Genomic DNA, 16,130 nt, shown 5'->3' on the forward strand with positions numbered 1-16,130 from the left:
TTGTTTGGTTCAACAGATTAAGTCATCGATTCGTAAAAGTGGTGCACTGATGGGGAAGGCCCTCCTCTGCAGAGAGAGAGAACAGAGAGAGAGAGAGAGAGAGAGAGAGAGAGAACAGAGAGAGCGAGAGAGAGAGAGAGAGAGAGGGAGGGGGGGGGGAAGAGAGAGAGAGAAAAAGGAAGAGAGAGAGAGTGAGTTGGGTAGGATGAGAGAAAGAAGGGTGAAAGAGAGAGAGAGAGAGAGTGGAAGAGATGGAGAGAATGTGTGAGAAAGGGAGAGATGAGAGATATGAAGGAGGAGGGGTGTGTGTTTTGAGCGATAGAAAGATGTCAAGGAGAAACATGAAGACAGAAGTAAAGAAAGAAACATCACCTCATCTCTCTAGCAGGGCTTCCTCCCATCCTCCTCCTCCTCCTCCTTCTCCTTGCAGCTGAAGGAGCATAAGGGAACAATTGTAAAATATCTTTACCTACTTTCAACCTCCCCCCCTCCAGGGGTTACACATATATTCTAATTAAAACCATGTGGTCATGAGGGTAATTATGATAATAACATAATAATATCACACAGGTTATTACAATGTTCTCTGGTCTCCAAATTGCTTCCTTAGAGTATCGTATTTCAATGGCATTAACTAAAGTCAAATTTCCTTGAAAGTCAAGTTAAATGGACTGGATTTTCCCCCCTTAGATCGAGCTACAATATGGAAACCTGATTCCACGAGTCTCCGAACCATGCATCTCTCTCGCATCCTCCCATCGTCCATCGCTACAAGCCCAATTTGGTCTGGTGTGTGTGTGTGTGTGTGTGTGTGTGTGTGTGTGTGTGTGTGTGTGTGTGTGTGTGTGTGTGTGTGTGTGTGTGTGTGTTAAGGGTGAAGGTGGTAGTCTGGGTAGGATGTGTAATCGTGTAGTAAAGCTGCTTTGCGTTTTCACCTCTGTCTCTTGACAATAGAGACTCAACCCTAACCCTGACTCAACACCCAATACCTAAACCCAACACCCTAACCCAACACCCTAACTCAACACCTAACACCCAACACCCTAACCCAACACCCAACACCCAATACCCTAACTCAACACCTAACACCCAACACTCTAACCCAATACCCTAACTCAACACCCTAACCCAACACTCTAACCCAACACCCAACACCCTAACCCAACACCCAACACCCAATACCCTAACTCAACACCTAACACCCCACACCCTAACCCAACACCCTAACCCTAACCCAACACCCAATACCCTAACCCAACACCTAACACTCTAACCCAACACCTAACACCCCACACCCTAACCCCACACCCTAACCCAACACCCAACACCCAACACCCTAACCCTAACCCAACACCCAACACTCTAACCCAACACCCAACACCTAACACCCAACACTCTAACCCAACGCCCTAACTCAACACCCAACACCCAACACCTAACACCCAACACTCTAACCCAACGCCCTAACTCAACACCCAACACCCTAACTCAACACTCAACACCCAATACCCTAACTCAACACCCAACACCCAAAACCCTAACCCAACACTCTAACCCAACACCCTAACCCTAACCCCACACCCTAACCCAACACCCAACACTCTAACCCAACACCCAACACATAAAACACTAACCCAACACCCTAACCCAACACCCAACACATAAAACCCTAACCCAACACCCTAACCCAACACCCAACACATAAAACCCTAACCCAACACTCTAACCCAACACCCTAACTCAACACCCAACACCCTAACCCAACACCCTAACCCAACACCCTAACCCAACACCCTAACCCAACACCCTAACTCAACACCCTAACTCAACACCCAACACTCTAACCCCACACCCTAACCCAACACCCTAACCCCACACCCTAACCCAACACCCTAACCCAACACTCTAACCCAACCCCCAACACCTCACACTCTAACCCAACACCCTAACCCAACACTCTAACTCAACACCCAACCCTCTAACCCAACACTCTAACCCAACCCTCTAACCCAACACTCTAACCCAACACTCTAACCCAACCCTCTAACCCAACCCTCTAATCTGGCCTTTGAACCTCTGTTTTTTTGCTCACTAGCTGTGGCTATAACCTGAAGTATGTGTTGGAGGGGGGGGGTGGCAATTCCACCGTCTTTACCCAGCCTACGGTGCTACCTGGCTAGGGTTGTGATGTGCCACGGTTCCCTCTTAATCCCCCAGCAGTCCTATTACAGCCAACCCCACCCCCTCCCGCCTCCCAGCCCTACGGCAGCCTATTCCACCTCCAGCTGTGTCCGTGTGTTTCCTTCCCTGCGTGGTGCGGGCCCCAACTGCTTTGGAGTGCCTCCCTTCGCCTCCCCTTGCCTCCCCTCGCTCAAATAGGAGGTAATTACTGGCTTAAAGAGGGTTAGTGGGCCAGCAAACGACATAATCACCCCTGAATTAGCCCCAGCTCATCAGCCAGCTCCGCAGTCCACCGAGCAACACTCACCGTTAGGCTAGCTCTCTCTCTGTATGTCTCCAGCTAGGGCGGCAAGCAAACTGCTTTATAACACCCCCTCTTTAGTCTCAGAGGGAGGCTCTGCAGCAGGTGTGGTGATGGTGAAAAATCCCATTCCCCTCGTAATAAATGCTGCTAGTAGAAGTGGGGAGAAACAACCCAGTGTGGCTAAAGGCTAATGGGATGAGGTGCTGTGATAGCAGAGAGAACCCAGCGTGGCTAAAGGCTAATGGGATGAGGTGCTGTGATAGCAGAGAGAACCCAGTGTGGCTAAAGGCTAATGGGATGAGGCCATGTGATAGCAGAGAGAACCCAGTGTGGCTAAAGGCTAATGGGATGAGGTGCTGTGATAGCAGAGAGAACCCAGTGTGGCTAAAGGCAATGGGATGAGGTGCTGTGATAGCAGAGAGAACCCAGTGTGGCTAAAGGCTAATAGGATGAGGCCCTGTGATAGCAGAGAGAACCCAGTGTGGCTAAAGGTTATGGGATGAGTCCATGTGATAGCAGAGAGAACCCAGTGTGGCTAAAGGCTAATGGGATGAGTCCATGTGATAGCAGAGAGAACCTAGTGTGGCTAAAGGCTAATGGGTGAGGTGCTGTGATAGCAGAGAGAACCAGTGTGGCTAAAGGCTAATGGGATGAGTCCCTGTGATAGCAGAGAGAACCCAGTGTGGCTAAAGGCTAATGGGATGAGGTGCTGTGATAGCAGAGAGAACCCAGTGTGGCTACAGGCTAATGGGATGAGGCCATGTGATAGCAGAGAGAACCCAGTGTGGCTAAAGGCTAATGGGATGAGGTGCTGTGATAGCAGAGAGAACCCAGTGTGGCTAAAGGCTAATGGGATGAGGTCCTGTGATAGCAGAGAGAACCCAGTGTGGCTAAAGGCTAATGGGATGAGGTGCTGTGATAGCAGAGAGAACCCAGTGTGGCTAAAGGCTAATGGGATGAGGCCCTGTGATAGCAGAGAGAACCCAGTGTGGCTAAAGGCTTATGGGATGAGTCCATGTGATAGCAGAGAGAACCCAGTGTGGCTAAAGGCTAATGGGATGAGTCCATGTGATAGCAGAGAGAACCTAGTGTGGCTAAAGGCTAATGGGATGAGGTGCTGTGATAGCAGAGAGAACCCAGTGTGGCTAAAGGCTAATGGGATGAGTGCCTGTGATAGCAGAGAGAACCCAGTGTGGCTAAAGGCTAATGGGATGAGTCCATGTGATAGCAGAGAGAACCCAGTGTGGCTAAAGGCTAATGGGATGAGGTGCTGTGATAGCAGAGAGAACCCAGTGTGGCTAAAGGCTAATGGGATGAGGTGCTGTGATAGCAGAGAGAACCCAGTGTGGCTAAAGGCTAATGGGATGAGTCCCTGTGATAGCAGAGAGAGTGAATATGTGGTCCTGTGTAGCTCAATCGGTAGAGCATGGGTCATGGGTCATGGGTTCAATTCCCCCTGGGGCCACCCATACACCCTTACACCCATACACCCATACACCCTTACACCCATACACCCTTACACCCATACACCCATACACCCATACACCCTTACACCCATACACCCTTACACCCATACACACATACACCCTTACAACCATACACCCATACACCCATACACCCTTACACCCATACACCCTTACACACATACACCCATACACCCTTACACCCATAAACCCATACACCCATACACCCATACATACAAATAATGAATGCATGACTGTCAGTATTGAGAGAAATATTGCTGGTATGGATGGGCGCATCTTATTTTAGAACAGAAATGACAGCAGTCCACTTGCTATACCCAATACACATACTTCATACATGTTCACATGCTATAGATGTTACAATACACATACTACATACTACATACATGTTTACATGCTATAGATGTTACAATACACATACTACATACATGTTCACATGCTATAGATGTTACAATACAGATACTACATACTACATACATGTTCACATGTTATAGATGTTACAATACACATACTACATACATGTTCACATGCTATAGATGTTACAATACACATACTACATACTACATACATGTTCACATGCTATAGATGTTACAATACACATACTACATACTACATACATGTTCACATGCTATAGATGTTACAATACACATACTACATACTTCATACATGTTCACATGCTATAGATGTTACAATACACATACTACAACTACATACATGTTCACATGCTATAGATGTTACAATACACATACTACATACTACAACATGTTCACATGCTATAGATGTTACATTACAACATCTACATACTACATACATGTTCACATGCTATAGATGTTACAATACACATATACATACTACACATAGTTCACATGCTATAGATGTTACAATACACATACTACATACTACATACATGTTACAATGCTATAGATGTTACAATACACATACTACATACTACATACATGTTCACATGCTATAGATGTTACAATACACATACTACATACTACATACATGTTCACATGCTATAGATGTTACAATACACATACTACATACATGTTCACATGCTATAGATGTTACAATACACATACTACATACATGTGCACATGCTATAGATGTTACAATACACATACTACATACATGTGCACATGCTATAGATGTTACAATACACATACTACATACTACATACATCTTCACGTGCTATAGATGTTACAATACACATACTACATACTACATACATATTCACATGCTATAGATGTTACAATACACATACTACATACTACATACATGTTCACATGCTATAGATGTTACAATACACATACTACATACATGTGCACATGCTATAGATGTTACAATACACATACTACATACATGTGCACATGCTATAGATGTTACAATACACATACTACATACTACATACATGTTCACATGCTATAGATGTTACAATACACATACTACATACTACATACATGTTCACATGCTATAGATGTTACAATACACATACTACATACTACATACATGTTCACATGCTATAGATGTTACAATACACATACTACATACTACATACATGTTCACATGCTATAGATGTTACAATACACATACTACATACTACATACATGTGCACATGCTATAGATGTTACAATACACATACTACATACTACATACATGTCACATGCTATAGATGTTACAATACACATACTACATACTACATACATGTTCACATGCTATAGATGTTACATAACAATACTACATACTACATACATGTTCACATGCTATAGATGTTACAATACACATACTAAATACTACTACATGTTCACATGCTATAGATGTTACAATACACATACTACATACTACATACATGTTCACTGCTATAGATGTTACAATACCAAATACATATTACATACATGTTCAATGCTATAGATGTTACAATACACATACTACATACTACATACATGTGCACATGCTATAGATGTTACAATACACATACTACATACTACATACATGTTCACATGCTATAGATGTTACAATACACATACTACATACTACATACATGTTCACATGCTATAGATGTTACAATACACATACTACATACTACATACATGTTCACATGCTATAGATGTTACAATACACATACTACATACTAATACATGTTCACATGCTATAGATGTTACAATACAGATACTACATACTACATACATGTTCACATGCTATAGATGTTACAATCACCATACTACATACTACACACATGTTCACATGCTATAGTGTTACAATACACCATACTACATACTACACACATGTTCACATGCTATAGTGTTACAATACACATACTACTACATACATGTTCACATGCTATAGATGTTACAATAAACACATACTACATACTACACACATGTTCACATGCTATAGATGTTACAATACACATACTACATACTACACACATGTTCACATGCTATAGATGTTACAATACACATACTACATACTACATACATGTTCACATGCTATAGATGTTACAATACACATACTACATACTACATACATAGGCAGAACACTATGAGATTTTCCCGAAAACCAACTAAATATGTTTTTCAAGTCTGGCAAAAAGACTAATTAATATATATGTAGAAGACACATCTACCCCCCCCCCTCCTCCTCATCTCCAGCCAGGATAGAAAGATTCAAGGACCAAAACAAAGTGTTTTTCAATCGGGGGGCGGGGGGGGGGGGGGGGGGGGGGGGGGGGGTCCCTGCATTTGTTGTGGTTTTGTAAGAACCATGCTTTCTAAAAACAGCCTTGAATTATTCATTGTCTTGGCTTTGTGTTTGTTTTGGTTTAGCTATGTAGTGAACTTCACAGCCTAGACGTTTGCCTTGAAACAAAGAGTCTTCTTCTCTTCTCGACGGTGCTGCGCTAAGACGGGGCGTTTGTCAACTGTTTGTTAGGCTCTGGTAAAGGGGTGAACTTAAACCCGACGCCTGCAGTGTGCTTCTCTAGGAGTCTTTTAGGATCTGTCTGGGTTTGGTTGTTTTTGTTTCAGTGCCAGGATTAAAGGGACATTGGGTTACGGGAGAGCTTTGTTTTATTTTTGTTTTCTCTCTCTCTCTCTCTCTCTCTCTCTCTCTCTCTCTCCTCTCTCTTCTCTCTCTCTCTCTCTCTCTTTCTCTCTGTCTCTCTCTTTTTCTCTCTCGCTCTCTCTCTCTCTCTCTCTCTCTCTCTCTCTCTCTCTCTCTCTCTTTCTCTCTGTCTCTCTCTGTCTCTCTCTTTCTCTCTCTTTCTCTCTCTTTCTCTCTCTGTCTCTCTCTCTCTCTCTCTCCTCTCTCTCTGTCTCTCTCTCTTCTCTCCTCTCTTCTCTCTCTCTCTCTCTCTCTTCTTTCTCTCTGTCTCTCTCTGTCTCTCTCTTTTTCTCTCTCTCTCTCTCTCTTTCTCTGTCTCTCTCTCTCTCTGTCTCTCTGTCTTTCTCTCACTCTTAAATGTTTTCCTCTGAAGACGTATTTCTTTCTTGCCTGGGTTCTTATCAGCCCCTAATGAAGTAAAAAGGGATTGGAAGTTTATGCCACCTCCATAAAAGTGAATTTGAAATGGTATCAGTCTCCCAGCGCAGTGTGAATCCCCCGACTGAAGTTGCCCACGATTGAACTATCTGAAGAGATGGCAGCTTATTCTAATAGCAACATGCGTTCTTACAGAGCTGTGATAGTAAACAGATCTGGCTCTGTGGCGTAGGCCTCCCTCTGAGCTGGAATATTGTTCTGATAATATTTAAGGTAATCTTAAGCTTTTTGCCTGGCTACAGTTCTTCTCTGTGTGTGTGTGTGTGTGTGTATGTGTTTGTGTGACCTTGTATGATAGTCTGATGTCTGATTGGTCAAAAAGGCCCCTGGATTAGCCTTCAGGCAGCTCGGTTTCCACGGCAATGCAGGCCTCGGGATACTGAGGTGGGACACCAGGCCAATCCATGTCTGCACATGCTCAGACTGTAGGCAAATAGTCAGGTGCTCTGATCAGGGCATAACTGCCGAAATGCAGTAGCCTGCCCTGCCGAAAATAAAAAGGTAACATGAGGTGACGTCTTTCTGTCTAAAAAATAAAATAAAAAATGGAAATCCGCCGTTTCCCAGTCTTGAACTTGTGATTTAAATCAAAGTCATTGTCATATATGGCAGAATACCCTGCTAATACAGCTAGACAGCACACCTGCTGCCCACTCCACTTACACTTAGAATAGGCAGGGGTGGAAAGTACCTACGTAAAAATACTTTAGGTATGGTCACTAAACAACAATAGTAATTACATCATCTGTCCTCCAGGAGGAGGATGGTCACTAAACAACAATAGTAATTACATCATCTGTCCTCCAGGAGGAGGTATGGTCACTAAACAATAGTAATTACATCATCTGTCCTCCAGGAGGAGGTATGGTCACTAAACAACAATAGTAATTACATCATCTGTCCTCCAGGAGGAGGTATGGTCACTAAACAACAATAGTAATGACATCATCTGTCCTCCAGGAGGTATGGTCACTAAACAACAATAGTAATTACATCATCTGTCCTCCAGGAGGTATGGTCACTAAACAACAATAGTAATTACATCATCTGTCCTCCAGGAGGTATGGTCACTAAACAACAATAGTAATTACATCATCTGTCCTCCAGGAGGTATGGTCACTAAACAACAATAGTAATTACATCATCTGTCCTCCAGAAGGTATGGTCACTAAACAACAATAGTAATGACATCATCTGTCCTCCAGGAGGAGGTATGGTCACTAAACAACAATAGTAATGACATCATCTGTCCTTCAGGAGGAGGTATGGTCACTAAACAACAATAGTAATGACATCATCTGTCCTCCAGGAGGTATGGTCACTAAACAACAATAGTAATTACATCATCTGTCCTCCAGGAGGAGGTATGGTCACTAAACAACAATAGTAATTACATCATCTGTCCTCCAGGAGGTATGGTCACTAAACAACAATAGTAATTACATCATCTGTCCTCCAGGAGGTATGGTCACTAAACAACAATAGTAATTACATCATCTGTCCTCCAGGAGGTGTGGTCACTAAACAACAATAGTAATGACATCATCTGTCCTCCAGAAGGTGTGGTCACTAAACAACAACAGTAATTACATCATCTGTCCTCCAGGAGGTATGGTCACTAAACAACAATAGTAATGACATCATCTATCCTCCAGGAGGAGGTATGGTCACTAAACAACAATAGTAATTACATCATCTGTCCTCCTGGAGGAGGTATGGTCACTAAACAACAATAGTAATTACATAATCTGTCCTCCAGGAGGAGGTATGGTCACTAAACAACAATAGTAATTACATCATCTGTCCTCCAGGAGGTATGGTCACTAAACAACAATAGTAATTACATCATCTGTCCTCCAGGAGGAGGTATGGTCACTAAACAACAATAGTAATGACATCATCTGTCCTCCAGGAGGAGGTATGGTCACTAAACAACAATAGTAATGACATCATCTGTCCTCCAGGAGGAGGTATGGTCACTAAACAACAATAGTAATTACATCATCTGTCCTCCAGGAGGTATGGTCACTAAACAACAATAGTAATTACATCATCTGTCCTCCAGGAGGAGGTATGGTCACTAAACAACAATAGTAATTACATCATCTGTCCTCCAGGAGGTATGGTCACTAAACAACAATAGTAATTACATCATCTGTCCTCCAGGAGGTATGGTCACTAAACAACAATAGTAATTACATAATCTGTCCTCCAGGAGGAGGTATGGTCACTAAACAACAATAGTAATTACATCATCTGTCCTCCAGGAGGTATGGTCACTAAACAACAATAGTAATTACATAATCTGTCCTCCAGGAGGTGTGGTCACTAAACAACAATAGTAATTACATCATCTGTCCTCCAGGAGGTATGGTCACTAAACAACAATAGTAATGACATCATCTATCCTCCAGGAGGAGGTATGGTCACTAAACAACAATAGTAATTACATCATCTGTCCTCCAGGAGGAGGTATGGTCACTAAACAACAATAGTAATTACATCATCTGTCCTCCAGGAGGTATGGTCACTAAACAACAATAGTAATTACATAATCTGTCCTCCAGGAGGAGGTATGGTCACTAAACAACAATAGTAATTACATCATCTGTCCTCCAGGAGGTATGGTCACTAAACAACAATAGTAATTACATCATCTGTCCTCCAGGAGGAGGTATGGTCACTAAACAACAATAGTAATGACATCATCTGTCCTCCAGGAGGAGGTATGGTCACTAAACAACAATAGTAATGACATCATCTGTCCCTAAACAACAATAGTAATGACATCATCTGTCCTCCAGGAGGAGGTATGGTCCCTAAACAACAATAGTAATTACATCATCTGTCCTCCAGGAGGTATGGTCACTAAACAACAATAGTAATTACATCATCTGTCCTCCAGGAAGAGGTATGGTCACTAAACAACAATAGTAATGACATCATCTGTCCTCCAGGAGGTATGGTCACTAAACAACAATAGTAATTACATCATCTGTCCTCCAGGAGGAGGTATGGTCACTAAACAACAATAGTAATTACATCATCTGTCCTCCAGGAGGAGGTATGGTCACTAAACAACAATAGTAATTACATCATCTGTCCTCCAGGAGGTATGGTCACTAAACAACAATAGTAATTACATCTGTCCTCCAGGAGGTATGGTCACTAAACAACAATAGTAATTACATCATCTGTCCTCCAGGAGGAGGTATGGTCACTAAACAACAATAGTAATTACATCATCTGTCCTCCAGGAGGTATGGTCACTAAACAACAATAGTAATTACATCATCTGTCCTCCAGGAGGTATGGTCACTAAACAACAATAGTAATTACATCATCTGTCCTCCAGGAGGTGTGGTCACTAAACAACAATAGTAATTACATCATCTGTCCTCCAGAAGGTATGGTCACTAAACAACAATAGTAATTACATCATCTGTCCTCCAGGAGGAGGTATGGTCACTAAACAACAATAGTAATTACATCATCTGTCCTCCAGGAGGAGGTATGGTCACTAAACAACAATAGTAATTACATCATCTGTCCTCCAGGAGGAGGTATGGTCACTAAACAACAATAGTAATTACATCATCTGTCCTCCAGGAGGTGTGGTCACTAAACAACAATAGTAATGACATCATCTGTCCTCCAGAAGGTGTGGTCACTAAACAACAACAGTAATTACATCATCTGTCCTCCAGGAGGTATGGTCACTAAACAACAATAGTAATGACATCATCTATCCTCCAGGAGGAGGTATGGTCACTAAACAACAATAGTAATTACATCATCTGTCCTCCAGGAGGAGGTATGGTCACTAAACAACAATAGTAATTACATCATCTGTCCTCCAGGAGGTATGGTCACTAAACAACAATAGTAATTACATAATCTGTCCTCCAGGAGGAGGTATGGTCACTAAACAACAATAGTAATTACATCATCTGTCCTCCAGGAGGTATGGTCACTAAACAACAATAGTAATGACATCATCTGTCCTCCAGGAGGAGGTATGGTCACTAAACAACAATAGTAATGACATCATCTGTCCTCCAGGAGGAGGTATGGTCACTAAACAACAATAGTAATGACATCATCTGTCCTCCAGGAGGAGGTATGGTCACTAAACAACAATAGTAATGACATCATCTGTCCTCCAGGAGGAGGTATGGTCACTAAACAACAATAGTAATGACATCATCTGTCCCTAAACAACAATAGTAATGACATCATCTGTCCTCCAGGAGGAGGTATGGTCACTAAACAACAATAGTAATTACATCATCTGTCCTCCAGGAAGAGGTATGGTCACTAAACAACAATAGTAATGACATCATCTGTCCTCCAGGAGGTATGGTCACTAAACAACAATAGTAATTACATCATCTGTCCTCCAGGAGGAGGTATGGTCACTAAACAACAATAGTAATTACATCATCTGTCCTCCAGGAGGAGGTATGGTCACTAAACAACAATAGTAATTACATCATCTGTCCTCCAGGAGGTATGGTCACTAAACAACAATAGTAATTACATCATCTGTCCTCCAGGAGGTATGGTCACTAAACAACAATAGTAATTACATCATCTGTCCTCCAGGAGGTATGGTCACTAAACAACAATAGTAATTACATCATCTGTCCTCCAGGAGGAGGTATGGTCACTAAACAACAATAGTAATTACATCATCTGTCCTCCAGGAGGTATGGTCACTAAACAACAATAGTAATTACATCATCTGTCCTCCAGGAGGTATGGTCACTAAACAACAATAGTAATTACATCATCTGTCCTCCAGGAGGAGGTATGGTCACTAAACAACAATAGTAATTACATCATCTGTCCTCCAGGAGGTGTGGTCACTAAACAACAATAGTAATGACATCATCTGTCCTCCAGAAGGTGTGGTCACTAAACAACAACAGTAATTACATCATCTGTCCTCCAGGAGGTATGGTCACTAAACAACAATAGTAATGACATCATCTATCCTCCAGGAGGAGGTATGGTCACTAAACAACAATAGTAATTACATCATCTGTCCTCCAGGAGGAGGTATGGTCACTAAACAACAATAGTAATTACATCATCTGTCCTCCAGGAGGTATGGTCACTAAACAACAATAGTAATTACATAATCTGTCCTCCAGGAGGAGGTATGGTCACTAAACAACAATAGTAATTACATCATCTGTCCTCCAGGAGGTATGGTCACTAAACAACAATAGTAATTACATCATCTGTCCTCCAGGAGGAGGTATGGTCACTAAACAACAATAGTAATGACATAATCTGTCCTCCAGGAGGAGGTATGGTCACTAAACAACAATAGTAATTACATCATCTGTCCTCCAGGAGGTATGGTCACTAAACAACAATAGTAATTACATCATCTGTCCTCCAGGAGGTATGGTCACTAAACAACAATAGTAATTACATCATCTGTCCTCCAGGAGGTGTGGTCACTAAACAACAACAGTAATGACATCATCTGTCCTCCAGAAGGTGTGGTCACTAAACAACAACAGTAATTACATCATCTGTCCTCCAGGAGGTATGGTCACTAAACAACAATAGTAATGACATCATCTATCCTCCAGGAGGAGGTATGGTCACTAAACAACAATAGTAATTACATCATCTGTCCTCCAGGAGGAGGTATGGTCACTAAACAACAATAGTAATTACATCATCTGTCCTCCAGGAGGTATGGTCACTAAACAACAATAGTAATTACATAATCTGTCCTCCAGGAGGAGGTATGGTCACTAAACAACAATAGTAATTACATCATCTGTCCTCCAGGAGGTATGGTCACTAAACAACAATAGTAATTACATCATCTGTCCTCCAGGAGGAGGTATGGTCACTAAACAACAATAGTAATGACATCATCTGTCCTCCAGGAGGAGGTATGGTCACTAAACAACAATAGTAATGACATCATCTGTCCTCCAGGAGGAGGTATGGTCACTAAACAACAATAGTAATGACATCATCTGTCCTCCAGGAGGAGGTATGGTCACTAAACAACAATAGTAATGACATCATCTGTCCCTAAACAACAATAGTAATGACATCATCTGTCCTCCAGGAGGAGGTATGGTCACTAAACAACAATAGTAATTACATCATCTGTCCTCCAGGAAGAGGTATGGTCACTAAACAACAATAGTAATGACATCATCTGTCCTCCAGGAGGTATGGTCACTAAACAACAATAGTAATTACATCATCTGTCCTCCAGGAGGAGGTATGGTCACTAAACAACAATAGTAATTACATCATCTGTCCTCCAGGAGGTATGGTCACTAAACAACAATAGTAATTACATCATCTGTCCTCCAGGAGGTATGGTCACTAAACAACAATGGTAATTACATCATCTGTCCTCCAGGAGGTATGGTCACTAAACAACAATAGTAATTACATCATCTGTCCTCCAGGAGGAGGTATGGTCACTAAACAACAATAGTAATTACATCATCTGTCCTCCAGGAGGTATGGTCACTAAACAACAATAGTAATTACATCATCTGTCCTCCAGGAGGTATGGTCACTAAACAACAATAGTAATTACATCATCTGTCCTCCAGGAGGAGGTATGGTCACTAAACAACAATAGTAATTACATCATCTGTCCTCCAGGAGGTGTGGTCACTAAACAACAATAGTAATGACATCATCTGTCCTCCAGAAGGTGTGGTCACTAAACAACAACAGTAATTACATCATCTGTCCTCCAGGAGGTATGGTCACTAAACAACAATAGTAATGACATCATCTATCCTCCAGGAGGAGGTATGGTCACTAAACAACAATAGTAATTACATCATCTGTCCTCCAGGAGGAGGTATGGTCACTAAACAACAATAGTAATTACATCATCTGTCCTCCAGGAGGTATGGTCACTAAACAACAATAGTAATTACATAATCTGTCCTCCAGGAGGAGGTATGGTCACTAAACAACAATAGTAATTACATCATCTGTCCTCCAGGAGGTATGGTCACTAAACAACAATAGTAATTACATCATCTGTCCTCCAGGAGGAGGTATGGTCACTAAACAACAATAGTAATGACATCATCTGTCCTCCAGGAGGAGGTATGGTCACTAAACAACAATAGTAATGACATCATCTGTCCTCCAGGAGGAGGTATGGTCACTAAACAACAATAGTAATGACATCATCTGTCCTCCAGGAGGAGGTATGGTCACTAAACAACAATAGTAATGACATCATCTGTCCCTAAACAACAATAGTAATGACATCATCTGTCCTCCAGGAGGAGGTATGGTCACTAAACAACAATAGTAATGACATCATCTGTCCTCCAGGAAGAGGTATGGTCACTAAACAACAATAGTAATGACATCATCTGTCCTCCAGGAGGTATGGTCACTAAACAACAATAGTAATGACATCATCTGTCCTCCAGGAGGAGGTATGGTCACTAAACAACAATAGTAATTACATCATCTGTCCTCCAGGAGGAGGTATGGTCACTAAACAACAATAGTAATTACATCATCTGTCCTCCAGGAGGTATGGTCACTAAACAACAATAGTAATTACATCATCTGTCCTCCAGGAGGTATGGTCACTAAACAACAATAGTAATTACATCATCTGTCCTCCAGGAGGTATGGTCACTAAACAACAATAGTAATTACATCATCTGTCCTCCAGGAGGAGGTATGGTCACTAAACAACAATAGTAATTACATCATCTGTCCTCCAGGAGGTATGGTCACTAAACAACAATAGTAATTACATCATCTGTCCTCCAGGAGGTATGGTCACTAAACAACAATAGTAATTACATCATCTGTCCTCCAGGAGGAGGTATGGTCACTAAACAACAATAGTAATTACATCATCTGTCCTCCAGGAGGTGTGGTCACTAAACAACAATAGTAATGACATCATCTGTCCTCCAGAAGGTGTGGTCACTAAACAACAACAGTAATTACATCATCTGTCCTCCAGGAGGTATGGTCACTAAACAACAATAGTAATGACATCATCTATCCTCCAGGAGGAGGTATGGTCACTAAACAACAATAGTAATTACATCATCTGTCCTCCAGGAGGAGGTATGGTCACTAAACAACAATAGTAATTACATCATCTGTCCTCCAGGAGGTATGGTCACTAAACAACAATAGTAATTACATAATCTGTCCTCCAGGAGGAGGTATGGTCACTAAACAACAATAGTAATTACATCATCTGTCCTCCAGGAGGTATGGTCACTAAACAACAATAGTAATTACATCATCTGTCCTCCAGGAGGAGGTATGGTCACTAAACAATAATAGTAATGACATCATCTGTCCTCCAGGAGGAGGTATGGTCACTAAACAACAATAGTAATGACATCATCTGTCCTCCAGGAGGAGGTATGGTCACTAAACAACAATAGTAATGACATCATCTGTCCCTAAACAACAATAGTAATGACATCATCTGTCCTCCAGGAGGAGGTATGGTCACTAAACAACAATAGTAATGACATCATCTGTCCTCCAGGAGGAGGTATGGTCACTAAACAACAATAGTAATTACATCATCTGTCCTCCAGGAGGAGGTATGGTCACTAAACAACAAT

This window comes from Salvelinus namaycush, chromosome 22 (assembly GCF_016432855.1).
Source record: "Salvelinus namaycush isolate Seneca chromosome 22, SaNama_1.0, whole genome shotgun sequence".
Lineage (NCBI taxonomy): Eukaryota > Metazoa > Chordata > Actinopteri > Salmoniformes > Salmonidae > Salvelinus > Salvelinus namaycush.